At 46.2% G+C, this 12808-nt stretch overlaps 1 protein-coding gene and 1 long non-coding RNA gene across 3 annotated transcripts in view; one reads left to right on the top strand and one right to left on the bottom strand.

The window, feature by feature from the left end:
• LOC135386084 (nephrin-like) overlaps window positions 1-12808 on the bottom strand; it is a 288664-nt gene that overhangs the window by 203976 nt on the left and 71880 nt on the right. The window lies entirely within an intron of this gene.
• LOC135386085 (uncharacterized) overlaps window positions 1-12808 on the top strand; it is a 354177-nt gene that overhangs the window by 72770 nt on the left and 268599 nt on the right. The gene's annotated exons all lie outside the window — the stretch shown is intronic.

Below are 12808 nucleotides of genomic sequence, written 5' to 3' on the forward strand. Positions count from 1 at the left end.
GGTCGGAACTGGTTATCTCACTACCCAGTTATCTCACTACTGTGTAACAGTTCTCTCCTGTCAGTTCGCAGTAATATCCCATTAGAAAGCTTAGCTATACATGTTTCTGTTTGTTCTTATTTTGCAGCATAAAACAGAAAACTGAATATAGACTCATATGGTGGTGGTGATGGTAACAGTTTGCTCATGTAGCATTATTTCAGACTTCCAGGGCTCCAACCTTGAACGCGCACCCCCCCCCCCCCCCATGGCAAGCATTATCGTTACTTTTATTGCTCACGCGTTTCAAGCTTAACGCGGCGGTACGTGAACAACAATAACTGGGAGTACTGGGATAACTGAGATTTACACGTAAGGCGAGTCCGCCCACACTTGTCTGGCCTGAGGTTCCTTTAACGGTGCGCCGGAAACCTCCGACACACGCTGCTGGAAGCAATGCTTACCTCCCCCCACACACCTAACGTCCTCGGCCGGGATCGAACCCGCGATCTTGTGCTCAGCAAGCAAGGCACGTCAGAGGCCGGCACGTGAAAGCCGTTTTCGTATAGGCAGAGGTCTCAAATAATTTCCACGAGAACGACAGCATACACCACACAGGCCAGCTCAAAACCAGCTAATGTTTAGTACATCACAACAGAGATGGAGGCAGGAATGGGACTCTTTCGATCGTCGAAACGTGCATCCTAGATGTTGCACGATGACTGCATTCGAGTTGAGCCAAAACCGTAGCTGTACTCGGGTGTAGTAATAAAAAAGATAGAAAAAAAAGCAAAGTCGTACGCTTACAAACCCGCACGCCACTTTGCTCCTCCATGGGAGAACTCTCATATACACTTCGCTTCGCAAGTCCGGCTTTCATGAACACTGTTGTTCTTATGCTGCGTGCCTTATCTGCCTGGAAGCAACGCAAACCGTTTACCCACTGTTTGAGGGGAGCCCGCGCGCTCACACGTCACTATTGTCCTCGCAGCGCAGTCCTTATACAACTTATCCGCGGACAATGGCATTTGCATACACGTGTCTTTACACCCGTCGCTATAAGTGAAATCCTTCTTTGGAGCTAAAGCTTCCCACATCATTTACTTGAACGCGCTCAACTCTGAATGAGGCCTCGCTCCCAAATCTCTTCCACGCAGCGCCGATTTAAATGAACGATTCCCAATATGGAATGTGGGCGCCATTTAGTCTCAGTTGCGTATCACTTTACACGAATGAGTTCGCTTTAGCATATGGTTTTCTTTTTCTTCCATTTTTACGCTTCACATAAATAAAGCTCATCTGCATTGCTAAGCTGTTTCGGTGTTGATTCCTGTACTTTACTTTCCGCGTAAACCACGAGCGAGTTCCCGCTTCAGGTGTTTATAAATAGCAAGTCAGAGACATCTGGGCCTACATCCCGACAGGGAGCTCTAGTTGCGAAAATTATTAATTACGTTTGGGTGTTGTGCACACTTCTAGCGCTAACGAACCGTCACTAAACGCCATCCGTCCCTCACAGTCACGCTTCAGGGCTTGGCTCGACGAGTCGTTCTAAATGGCACGACGCTAGATGACATAGATTTGGGAGTCACGCCGCCGTGGCGTTTCGTTATTTGTTGATTCAGTAGATGAACCCATATGGTGGTGATTAATTATGTGTAACGGTGACGTATCCATGTGCCAACGGAATGATTGCACATTCGGGGCAGTAAATCTCTTATCCATGAGAATACAGCTAAATTCGCGAACTTTAAGGGAACGCGAAAGTTTCAAAAAGGATGCACATTTCAAGAACTATGCTCTAATCGCAAGCTTTATTTCCACAGCTGGTTGCGCACGTTACTAATCTCAACGTACAGTAGCACGAGCCGCTGAAATGGAGCTTTTATCAAACGTGGTTGGGACAATATCAGACTTATCATGCAGTCAGTCAGTCTGTAAGTCAGTCAGTGATCTTCCCGGAACAGCACCGCAAGCGGTACTGCCCCGACGACCTTTTTATCGGCCGCGCAATTTAGTGACCACGAATATGTACCCTCTGTGCGATTCGCGAAAAATTAGGGCCGCGCAAGCAAATGGTTTTACAGCATTTCACTAGCGCATCTCATCCCCAAGTATGGATGTAAGGCTTGTTACGCTTTTACTTACAGCTACCTCTGCAACTGAACCTTATGACTGTGTCATGTTAAACTAACAGATTCCATGACTATGCAGAACGCTGGGGCCGAGGAGTCGCAGACTTTCTCACACTCTCAGCTTCGCACATCTTCAGCAGTTTCGCGCACATTCTCACTTTCGCAACATCTATATGAACGCACCCACACGTAAACCCCGCGGGACGAAGTGACGCACGTGCATTGCCGTCGCACGAAGTCTACGCTGAAGATTTCGCGCGGACAAGCCCATTCGAATATCAAGCGTTGCAGCGCGCACTTTACAGCACAGTAGCAGGGACGTCCACTGACACGCAAAGAGCTACGCGTTGTATCATGGCAGATCTCAGGATGAATCCACAGTTGCACACGCAGATACAGTGGGGCGCGTGGTGTAACTGGAGCTTGCGGGGAGGAGTGCCGCCTCACGGCGTTACCGCCAGAAGGCCAAACGTTATGTGCTTGGGCAGCGCTTCAGATTTCAGAGATCACAAAGACGTCTTTCTGTACAGGGCGTAGCTCTCACGCTGGAATTTGCGATATGTTGAAACTGCGCTGTTACTTTGTTTTAACCCTGAGGTATTCGGAGGTGTGGAATTCCTGTTCGACTTAGTCAATCGATGTACCCCGCTTACCTGAGACCCTCTTAGAAGCATCGAGAGAAAACACAATTCTATCCACGCTGAAGCATTCTATTTCATCGATTTTTCAAATTTCACGTCTTACTCAAATCGCTTGCTGCATAGTGTGATTGGCACATCTTTTGTCACAAGCACGCCAAGAAAGAGACACGATATTGCCTTCCATCAACTGTAGTTCAGTGCACTGTTCTTAGCGGCCACCCTCATCATTTCTTTCTGTTTTTTAGGAAGCTACCGATCAGGCAGAACCACAGTAGTTGGATGAAAAACGTATCTTATGGGCGGGTGACCGTTGGCTGGGGCCCAGAAAGTCCGTGGGGAGCCCAGTTTCTATATATATAGTGAAGGTTTTTCCTGTCTACGACGACGGGGCAAGCGAGCGACATCAGCATGCGGCTGTATACGACATCCTGACTCTGTTCTCCAGAAGCGGACCTACAAACTGCTCTTGCCTACGCCGTCGTCTTTGCCCACGCGTTCTTCGCTATACTTCCTTCCATAAAGCGTGGCGTCCACTGACACTTCCAGGAAATGTTCGAGCAATTTAGAAGATGAGTCTCTATTTTCATGTGGCGCTGAACGTCCTGGATGTACCATTGTTAGCTGCGCTCGGCAGAATCATTACAGCTTTTAGGTTGGAAATTAAGCTCAGCAGTGGTCACTTGAGAGACCGCCGGGTTGTTGTGAGCGAATGAAGTGAATGTTTCGCCAACAACGAAGGACTAGCTGTGGATGCTTCGCTCCTCACGTATCGTTTATATTATGGTCTGCCTCGAGCAAGACGTGTATCGGGCGTTTTTTTTTTTCTTAATATTTACAGATTTAAAAAAGGAATTGTTAGAGCAGCAGTAAGCTCTAATGCCCTTTTTTTTTTTTTTTTTGCATGCGGGTTATGCGGCCAGGTGGACATCCTGTGGGAAAGCACATGTAACTACTGGGCGACTAATTACTTCGAATTCGTTGATAATTTTTTTATTTAAATGTTTTCGGGCGGTGGTGGTGGTGGTGACGACGAGATCGTTGTTGGCCTCACTCGTGTAGGCAACGTCGTCACTGTAGCCGAGATGAGATGAGATGATATGGCACCAAAATTGGAGACAGTCGTTCTTTGAGTCCACTTTCCATTTTTGAAAATCCTTAAACGAGCACGTATTTTGAGAGTTGAGATATAAATCGCCAAATTTTGAGACGCAAATGAGCCGAAACTAGAACCATGCACTTATCCAGCGCATGACTTTCGGCTTATCTAGTGGTGATGCGCGGTGATTTCCGAGCGATCTGCCTGCCGGCATGGCGACATTTTTCTCGGGGGGGGGGGGGGGATCGTACCTCCTGGCCCGACTTCACAGAGAGAGAAGTGTGCGGATCGAAAGCTGAATGGAATGGAATGACATCATCGTAGCCACTAAGCCACGGGAGCTCATTCAGCTTATCGCCAGGCCGGAAAGCGGTCTATCTGGCCAGTAGCTTTATTAATAAGGTTTTATTCCAATCAGCTCGATCAGTAGAAAACACGTGGCCGTCCGGCGCGAACGCCCATTCCATCTTTTTGCGCTCGAGAAGTGCGTGGTTACAGTTTCAGCTCATTTGCATAGTACAATTTAGCGATTTATATCTCGATGCACGTCCTCGTGTCAAGATATTTTTAAAAGGGTGGATATAAATAATGGCCAATTCTGGCATCACGAATGTCCCAGAAGACATCTAATTAATAAGCTAATTAAAGAATTTTAGGTAATTACTCGTCCAGCAGTTACATTCGCTTTCCCACATGATGGCCGCAAAACCCACCTGCGAAAACCGCATCTGGGTATAGGTATCATAGTTTTATTGTAAAAAACCTAAAAGGAATGAAAAACCGCCTGTATAGCTAGAGGAGTAAAAAAATTAAAACACACAAAATAACACAGAAAAAGGTAAAAGAAAACTCGCGTGAAACCCGACACAAATGGGTTGATGTCTTTACTGGGTTGTTCCCTCCGTTTACAAGGTTTCACAAGACGAATCCCACCAGTTCAATTTCTCGTCCTTATTCGGTCCCACATGTGGGCAGGTACGTAATTAGTGCCACGTGCGAAAAAAGAAAAAAAAAAGGGGGGAAGGAAAATACGCCGAAAGCGTTGAAAGCGCGGTGCGTAACTTGCAACTACCTCGTATGCAAACCCTGTCTCATTCTGATGGATACCCGATATGCAGAACAAGCATACAGTTGTTTTAGAGCAATAATAAACAAATAAAAAAAGAAAGTGCCCGTTGTTCTTGGCGCTCGCCCAGACCAGTTCGCGGAACATCGCGCGGGTGCATGTGTCTCTTTTCTACTTTTAAAATACCAGTGCGGTTCCAGTGCGTCCCGTTGATATGCCAAAATCATGTCGTCAACTTCCTGTCAGGCGCCTACTTTGTCTGCGTTGCCTCGTGAGCACACAGCTGTGCTGCTCACTATACAGTGGAGTGGCTGAAATGAAACACGCGGTACTTCCGAATCGGAGGTTGACACCTTCTGGGAATACCTGATGTACCTGAACGGCAACCTGTGGTGGTAGGTGATTGGTGGCTTGCTTGTTCGTTTACTTTGGTTTGGTTTAGTGGAAGGCAAAAAATAAAATGGATCATGTGACGCTTAGGATGAAGGCCGATTACCCCACGTCTCGTAATTGGAAGACGAAAAAACAAAACAAATAAAAATAAGAAACAACGAAAAAATATAGTGGACACTTGGACGTTAGAGATCATATTCATCCATAATTGTGTTCGTAAAAGCCGCACAAACGCCTCCAGAAGGAGATGTTCGATTCCAGGCCGGGACCAGGTCTTGTTAGCGTAGAAAAGGAAGAAGAAAAAACAGAACTTGTATTGCGAGTGCATTACATTGTTTATTCGATATAATCATTTTAACGTGTATGTAGCCCTGAAGAACAGAAGAACTATATGGATCAACCAGAGTTGTATCAATAGGTTTGCTTGAGATGAAGATAAAATGAGAAAGTGATATAATTAGAGGTCAACTACCGCAGAAAATGATAATGTTTGCAAGAAAAAAAAATAACAACACTAATGAAACGCTGCGAAATTGTTATGATGTCGCAGATCAGGCGACAACCAGACATTTTGTGTTCAGCGTAGGCTTCCACGCATTACAGCAGGGCTGAAAGTTTCACGATGCTCCCATAGAAAGTTTGTGCGGAACCTAGTTTACTTACTTCCCGCAATGGCGCTCGCTACATGGCCCAGAATGGCGACGATGTCGTCGGATGGCGGAAAGTGTAAAATGCAAAAATGTGTACAAGAGTAATGAAATATCGGTTTGTAGCACACATTTTGAACAATTCGGTTCCAGCAATTATTTGAATGTGTGTCAATTCTAATACGCGCATGCAATAGAAAAAGTGTGATGACGACGGTTACATCCGTCGGTACGGTTAGCGTTGCCTGATGTCGTCCGCTATGATCAGTCGCTGGAGCGGAACGTGCTGGCCGACGGGTATTTAAATTACTTGAAACTATAGTCTATCTCGAAGCTACAGCGGTAACGAATTACGCATGAGCGGTGCATACAACGCTTGAAACCATATTGGACGACAATTACCATGTGAAATTGCCAGAAATTGCAGTCTATTTTCGACCTACCTGCTCTGCCGCTGCAAAAATCCTGCCATTGTGGAGAGAGATACACTCTGACCTCTTCTCGCAGCGGACCGCGGACTAGCTAACAGCTTCTCGGGCCCTCTGCTCGGGCCGTGTAAACAGCGCCAACGTGGCATATGAGGGAACTAAGTGTGATATAGCTTTTCAATGGGAGGTTTAAGTCCTGGTGTAATACATGGAGGTCTAGGTCGTAGAGAAAACGTCTGTGTGAAAACTGTTTGTGCATAGTATGTTGCTGCTTTCTGAAGGTAGCGACATGTCCCTTTCTTTCCTACGTGACAGCTTACTTTGTTGCGTTCTAACAAAAGAAGATTGATCAGATCATGCATCACGACGTGAAGATAATGCTGTGTAACTATCCATGAGACCCTCATTTTGTGCCAGAGGTACAAAGGTACAGGTGTCGCGCACCTTAGCAGGGTTCACCGCAGGACTGGTAGTGTCTAAAGTTCACTTCGATAATACAAACCGATCGAAGTCACGTCCTACGAAGGCTGAGAACGTAGCAATTAACGTTCGTGTGTTCTGACATAAAAGCGGTCAGAATTATCGTGCCGATCAAACTCAAACGAGGAGACAGGAAGGAAAGACCGGATGTCGCCTAACCAATTACGCTGTGTCCCACTTTTCAAGGCCCGCCACGTCTGACCATCGAAGGAACTGACTGCCGTGCGCATCCTACGCATGCGCAACATAATTATTGACGAAATCAAATGCTCTCAGTGGGAAAATATGACATCAAGGGAGGACGAACGCTTCAAAGGTGATTATTACAATGACGTTAGGAATTCCCGGCCTTCGCACTGCATGACTCAGTGGAACGAAACGTTTATTGGCAGGTCGTCACATTGTGTTGCTAAAGTTATAGAGATATAATTTGACTAGGTTACGTGAAAAAAAGGGAAACAGACACGAAGGAACGACGGCAAAGGAATCTATACAGAAGGGTCATGTGTACTGGTAGAAGTAGCACCGTTACAAGCCGCGTTAACGAACTCCGTTACAAACACCGTTAATAGGTTCATTGTTACAGACATCGCTAAATCACATTTGGTACTCGTAATCGGTGTTTCGTGAAAAAAACTATGGGCGCTTGTAGATAATGAATAAAAAACCGCATACAGCTACGAAAACGCCCTGGAACATATTTTTCATGTGCATGTGTACAAATTACAAAGGCACAGGTTACACATGCATGCATACAGAAGTGAACGCACGTAGGAGGACCGATTCGATGATATTACATCGAATCGATTACACAGGTGGTGTAACGAGAATGTCAGGACGACCCAACATCCTTTCTTTTTCCTAAAAAGGACACCGAGAAACCCTCGAAGTGTCTATTTTTTCACTTTCCTTTCAGGAAATTTATTTCCCAGCAGAAAGAAAATTCCGAGGAAAGTGCACAGCTGTGTTGTCCTATAGGAACTGATTCGAAGAAAGGACGGCGAGCGAAAACGTGTAAGGAAAGGCATAGCGCTATAATTGTTACAATTCACGCAGTGCGCGCTGTGGGTGTCACCAACACCGCCAAAGCGCCCAAGAAACAAGGAAGATCGTTGTTGCATTTGGAGCGGAGTTCCGGCCGCCGACGCCTAAACATGGCCGTCGAATTGCGGCCAAGCATTTCTCGCGAAGAAGGCCCACCCGAATCGCCACGGTCTCCTCTCATCTGCGGTAAAGTGAAAAGATAGCGCTGTCGAGGCTTTGCGGCTCAGGGCCCAGACACGAAATCCCTGCACCACAGGCGAGTTGCTCGGGTAATCCTATTTATTTTTGCCGAGTTTCGGGTTACTTCTTAAGGCACATGGGGCGTTGTAACTACGCCATAACGGTCAGTCGTTGGCTTAGAGGACTGGTCTGAGCAAGCAGTTCCTGAAACAGCGGCGATATAGAGTTTCTTAGGGTGAGAGAGTGGGCGCCGCTGCGCGTTAATATTTGAATGTACGGTGCGGGCTTATGGTGCGACGTCAACATGTTTCCAAGAGGGAAGCGTTCACTTTTTAGGGACACTAACGGACCTTATACCGCAATTAGCTTGAGTGCTTGAAAATATTTATGCGATAGCGGCTCTCGTGCGTTGCACAAATTGGTCACTTTAGTTTCTGTTAAATATATTACAATAAGTACTAAATAAAGGTGATTTTGGTAACTTCCCTAATATCTTATGTAATTTACCTCAGTTGTCATCACCCTTCATTCTACACCCTCCTTGCGAATACTATTATGGTGATAACATAAAGGTTTTTTTTAAAAGTCCCATAGAGATCGTTATAATCATGTCTGAAGAAGGTTAAGTAGCGTTGCTCCCAACAACACGACATTTGTTCTCTAACTTCCATTCCCTTAGCTCCTGGGGCGGATAATTTCCCCACATCCTCATAATTTAGGTGTAGTTGCTTTTGCTACCAGCGGTTGTTTTCCCACCCGGCCTCGGTAAACAGGATGTGTAAGGACGTTTGTACCATTGCTGTCCCACATGTACTATGAAGACCAAAAAAGACTCGGTAGCTCAGCCTGTAACGTTCTGAGCTGGAGCTCGCGGGTTCGATCCCGACCACGGAAGGTAACGATGTGGGGGAGGTGAAGATTGCTTCCACAACATCGTGTGTAGGAGACTTTCGGGAATCCCAGGTGGTCGAAATTATCCGCAGTACTAACCGGCGGCACGTGCAGTGTTGTCACCACACCATGCAGGTCTAGGCAGACTCACCTTCCGTGTAAATTTACTCCCGATTGTATGTAGGGCTGAGACACTTCGTCCCATTTAATGCGAAATAAATGTGATAGATAATCATTTGCATCGACGTGAAGCTGCTACAAATTTCACAGCAAGTGGGTGAAAATCGACACGGCAAATATCGAAACTCATCCGCCTCTTCCATCATGTGCAGGCGTCTCCGCCAGTCAGGCAGCTCGAGAGAGGTCACGTGCTTAGGACGACTAATGGGGTATACCTCTCGCGGTATATACAAGGTCTCTCAGTTTAATCCCCGGGCTAAATAATTCGCGAATGGGTGCGCCAATCGAAGAAATTTCTTTTTTACAAGTATCTGTCCGATATCACCTACAAGCTGCGCGCCGTGCGAATGAGTGGGATGCGCTCCTTATTTAAATAAAAATACAAATGAGCTTCGTAAAAAAAAACAAAAAAAAAACTAAAGCAGGGCGCTGTTGGCATTAAAATGGGTATTACCCCTTTTGGGACCTTCAGTGGACAACTTTTAGAGAAAAATCTGCCACTGAAGCAGGTCATTTGTGGCAGTAATTAATTGGTTTCGGTTTACATATTTTCGTCGCAGTTGGTCGCAGTGAAGCACAGAAGGACGCGCTTCCAATCCCTTATCCACCAATGAATTACGTCCTTTTGCGCTTCACCGCGACCAGCCGCGACAAAATGTGTAAACCGATACCAATTACATAATTACTGCAAGAAATGACCCGCTTCGGTGACAGATTTTTCTCTAAAAGGTGCGCACTGAAGGTTCCAAAAGGGGTAGCACCCGTTTTAATGCCGACAGCGCCCTGCTTTAGAAGTTGTTTTTTTACGAGACTCATTTGAATTTTTTTTAAATAATGAGCGCCTCCCACTCATTCACACGGCGCGCAGCTTGTAGGTGGTATCGGACAGATACTTGTAAAAAAGAAAGTTCGTCGATTGGTGCACCCGTTCGCGAATTATTTAGTCCGGGGATTTAACTGAGACACGCGGTATACCGTGGGGTATATATATCGTGTTCAAGTGTTTGTATCTCGCAAAGTACGACGCGTAGAAACATTTTTTTTTTTTAATTTTCCCTCAATGCTCTTAACCGGTAGGAAGGGGAGAACGCAGTTCAGGGACTCTTTTCAGTATCTAGTTCTCGCAGAGCTCTTCTTTCATTTCTTTCATTCGTAGCGAAGATCTAGCCTAACGTTAAGCACATCCCGGACGTTTAGACGTCCTGTTTGTTTGTGACATTGGAGGGCTTAAATTCAGAATTACTGGTCGCAAAGACGCTTTGTATATAGAGTGGAGCTATGCGGGAAACGCGTATACTCCAAACCCAATTCTGCTTCGATTCTTTCCAATCTTTATTTCGCTCAACAACAGCGCGCTTTCTGCCTAGTGGTAATTCAATAGCGAGTGGACTCTAATTAATGAAGCAAGTCATGCCCGAGGGCTCTGACCGTATAATTTCGACCTAACGGCTTCGTTTTCGACGTGGAGACCTCGTGGGATGTTAATCGTCGCGACGTCCAGAAACCGCGTGCCCTGCGAGTGGGCGAACTAGATCGCTCCGCTAACACGCTGGGCGCTCCGACGCCTCATGGACGACGTTCAAGTCTCCAAAAAAAGATATTCTAATGACCAGCCACGCATTGTGCGTGAATCTGAAACGTTTTCGAAGCGCCTGCTTTTGCGACGGTCCGTTTTTGGAACAAACTTCCCATTATGCGGAAGTTCCACTTCTCGCTTTCGAGTTTATGTTCAAAGGACTCCCATAATAACGGATTTTGAAGACCGAGAGAGTTTTTTTTTTTTTAATATGTAGTTCTCCTGAGCGTCTTCTGGAAGACCATAGGTCTCATCGATGATATTTTGTCATCTTTTTACATTAGAGTTAGACGTCGTCGTTTGTTAGATGTATACGCTTCGTTTTATATGCCGACATTGAGGACGCACTCTATTAGCGGCGTACAGCGGGGTTCCCAACTAACCTAAAGCGAGATCTAAATAAGAACGACCCGCTCTACGCGAATGAAACCACCTGGATGTTGTCAGCACTCGTGTATCCTGCGCGCCAATATTTTTTCAAGGTGCTTAATTAATAAAAGAACTAACTCTTAAAATATTGGAAAGTAGCGAGGTGTCTTGAGAAAAAACCGACCGAGGTGTTTCAAACACGGCACTGTTTGACGTGGCTTTTCTTTTTCTTTTTTCTTTTGCCGATAAACAAAGCCCACGAAATATACAAAATACCACGTGACAGTGTGAGTGTCAGTGCGAGCCCTCGTCGTCACGTGGTACTGTCTTGTATTTCGCACTTGTTTTTAAGCAAAAAAAAAAACAACATCGAAAAACAAAGTCACACAAAGCGTGCCTCATTGGAAACACTCTCCAACTATCAAATGACAGCTCAGCCGTTAAAGCAATACGTCAAAAGTTAGGTAATTAATCTGATCTAATTGATTAGTTAGGCGCAACAAATCAATATTGGCGAATAGGATACACGACTACTAACAACATTCAGTCGACTTGGCTCTCGTACAGCTCACCGTCTGCATGTTCGGACACCCTGTACATATACCCTCTATACATGTGCGTACACTCTCAGCCGGGGGCCTACTTCTTTCGCTAGCTGTAACCTTAGCTTTAACAGCTTACCCATCAAGGGCGCCTGAAATTACTATGGGCGTCGTTCACGTGTGACTAGAGACGATATATTCATATTTCACCCAACTCCTGAGTTCTTACGTGTGCACGATCTTTATAGAGGGCCACGAACCCTTTACACAGAATTTTGTAGACCCGTAACTTTATATTGCAGACCGTCTCCATTGCAGATCTCAGTGAAGCCTAGCCCTTTTGTCTCGGTTTGCTGCTTTGCACTGCAAGTATATAACTTTGAAGTGCTTTACCCATCGCCATCGCGCAACACGCTGCCTTGTTTGTGTGTTTAATACTTCGTGGCAGTCGCTTTGCTTTCTGTCACAGGAATAAACGTACCAGTTTCTAAGGGCCTGCAGCCTCACGTGCGGGTCTCTACGTGAGACTTCCAATGAAAGGGCTTTCTTCCCTGGTTCCTTTACGGCGGCTTGCGGCATCAATATGCAAACGCGGGCACACTCTCAAGGGCTGCACGAAGAGCCATCACAGAGAGGCGCCGGCGCAACATTCAAAAGAAGAGAGCAAGAGGAGCGAAAAAGGCGTCGGCGCATCGGAAGAACACGAAGAGAAGCACGAAGAATATGGCGAGGGACGGCCGATGCCTGGGCCCGAAATCCAAGTGGGCCACGGATCGAGAGCCGCCTCACACCGACGTGACCGGAGTGGTTAAGACAGTCAGGGAGCGGGCCGCTGGCTCTTATTTCTTCAATGGAGGCAGTCCAAGAGTAATGCATGCGTGAGCAGAACGAGACCAGCAGTCGTTGATCGCTAGTGGATATCCGAATAGGTGAGGGGTGAGGTTTCGCTGCACCATATATACATGTGCGGTGCACCTTATCAGAAGGGCATGTAATCAGCCCACAGGAAGAACAGGAAGAACGCTTGAAGAAGAGTTCCTCCGACGGCGGGCGACGCACCAGATTACTGTTCACAGGGGCCGTGTCTCCTTGCATTGCCACTGGCTTCCCTGAGTTCCGTCCTTTTTTATGTGCAACAACAACAACAACTTTATTTCGAGA

Source organism: Ornithodoros turicata, chromosome 2 (assembly GCF_037126465.1).
Source record: "Ornithodoros turicata isolate Travis chromosome 2, ASM3712646v1, whole genome shotgun sequence".
Lineage (NCBI taxonomy): Eukaryota > Metazoa > Arthropoda > Arachnida > Ixodida > Argasidae > Ornithodoros > Ornithodoros turicata.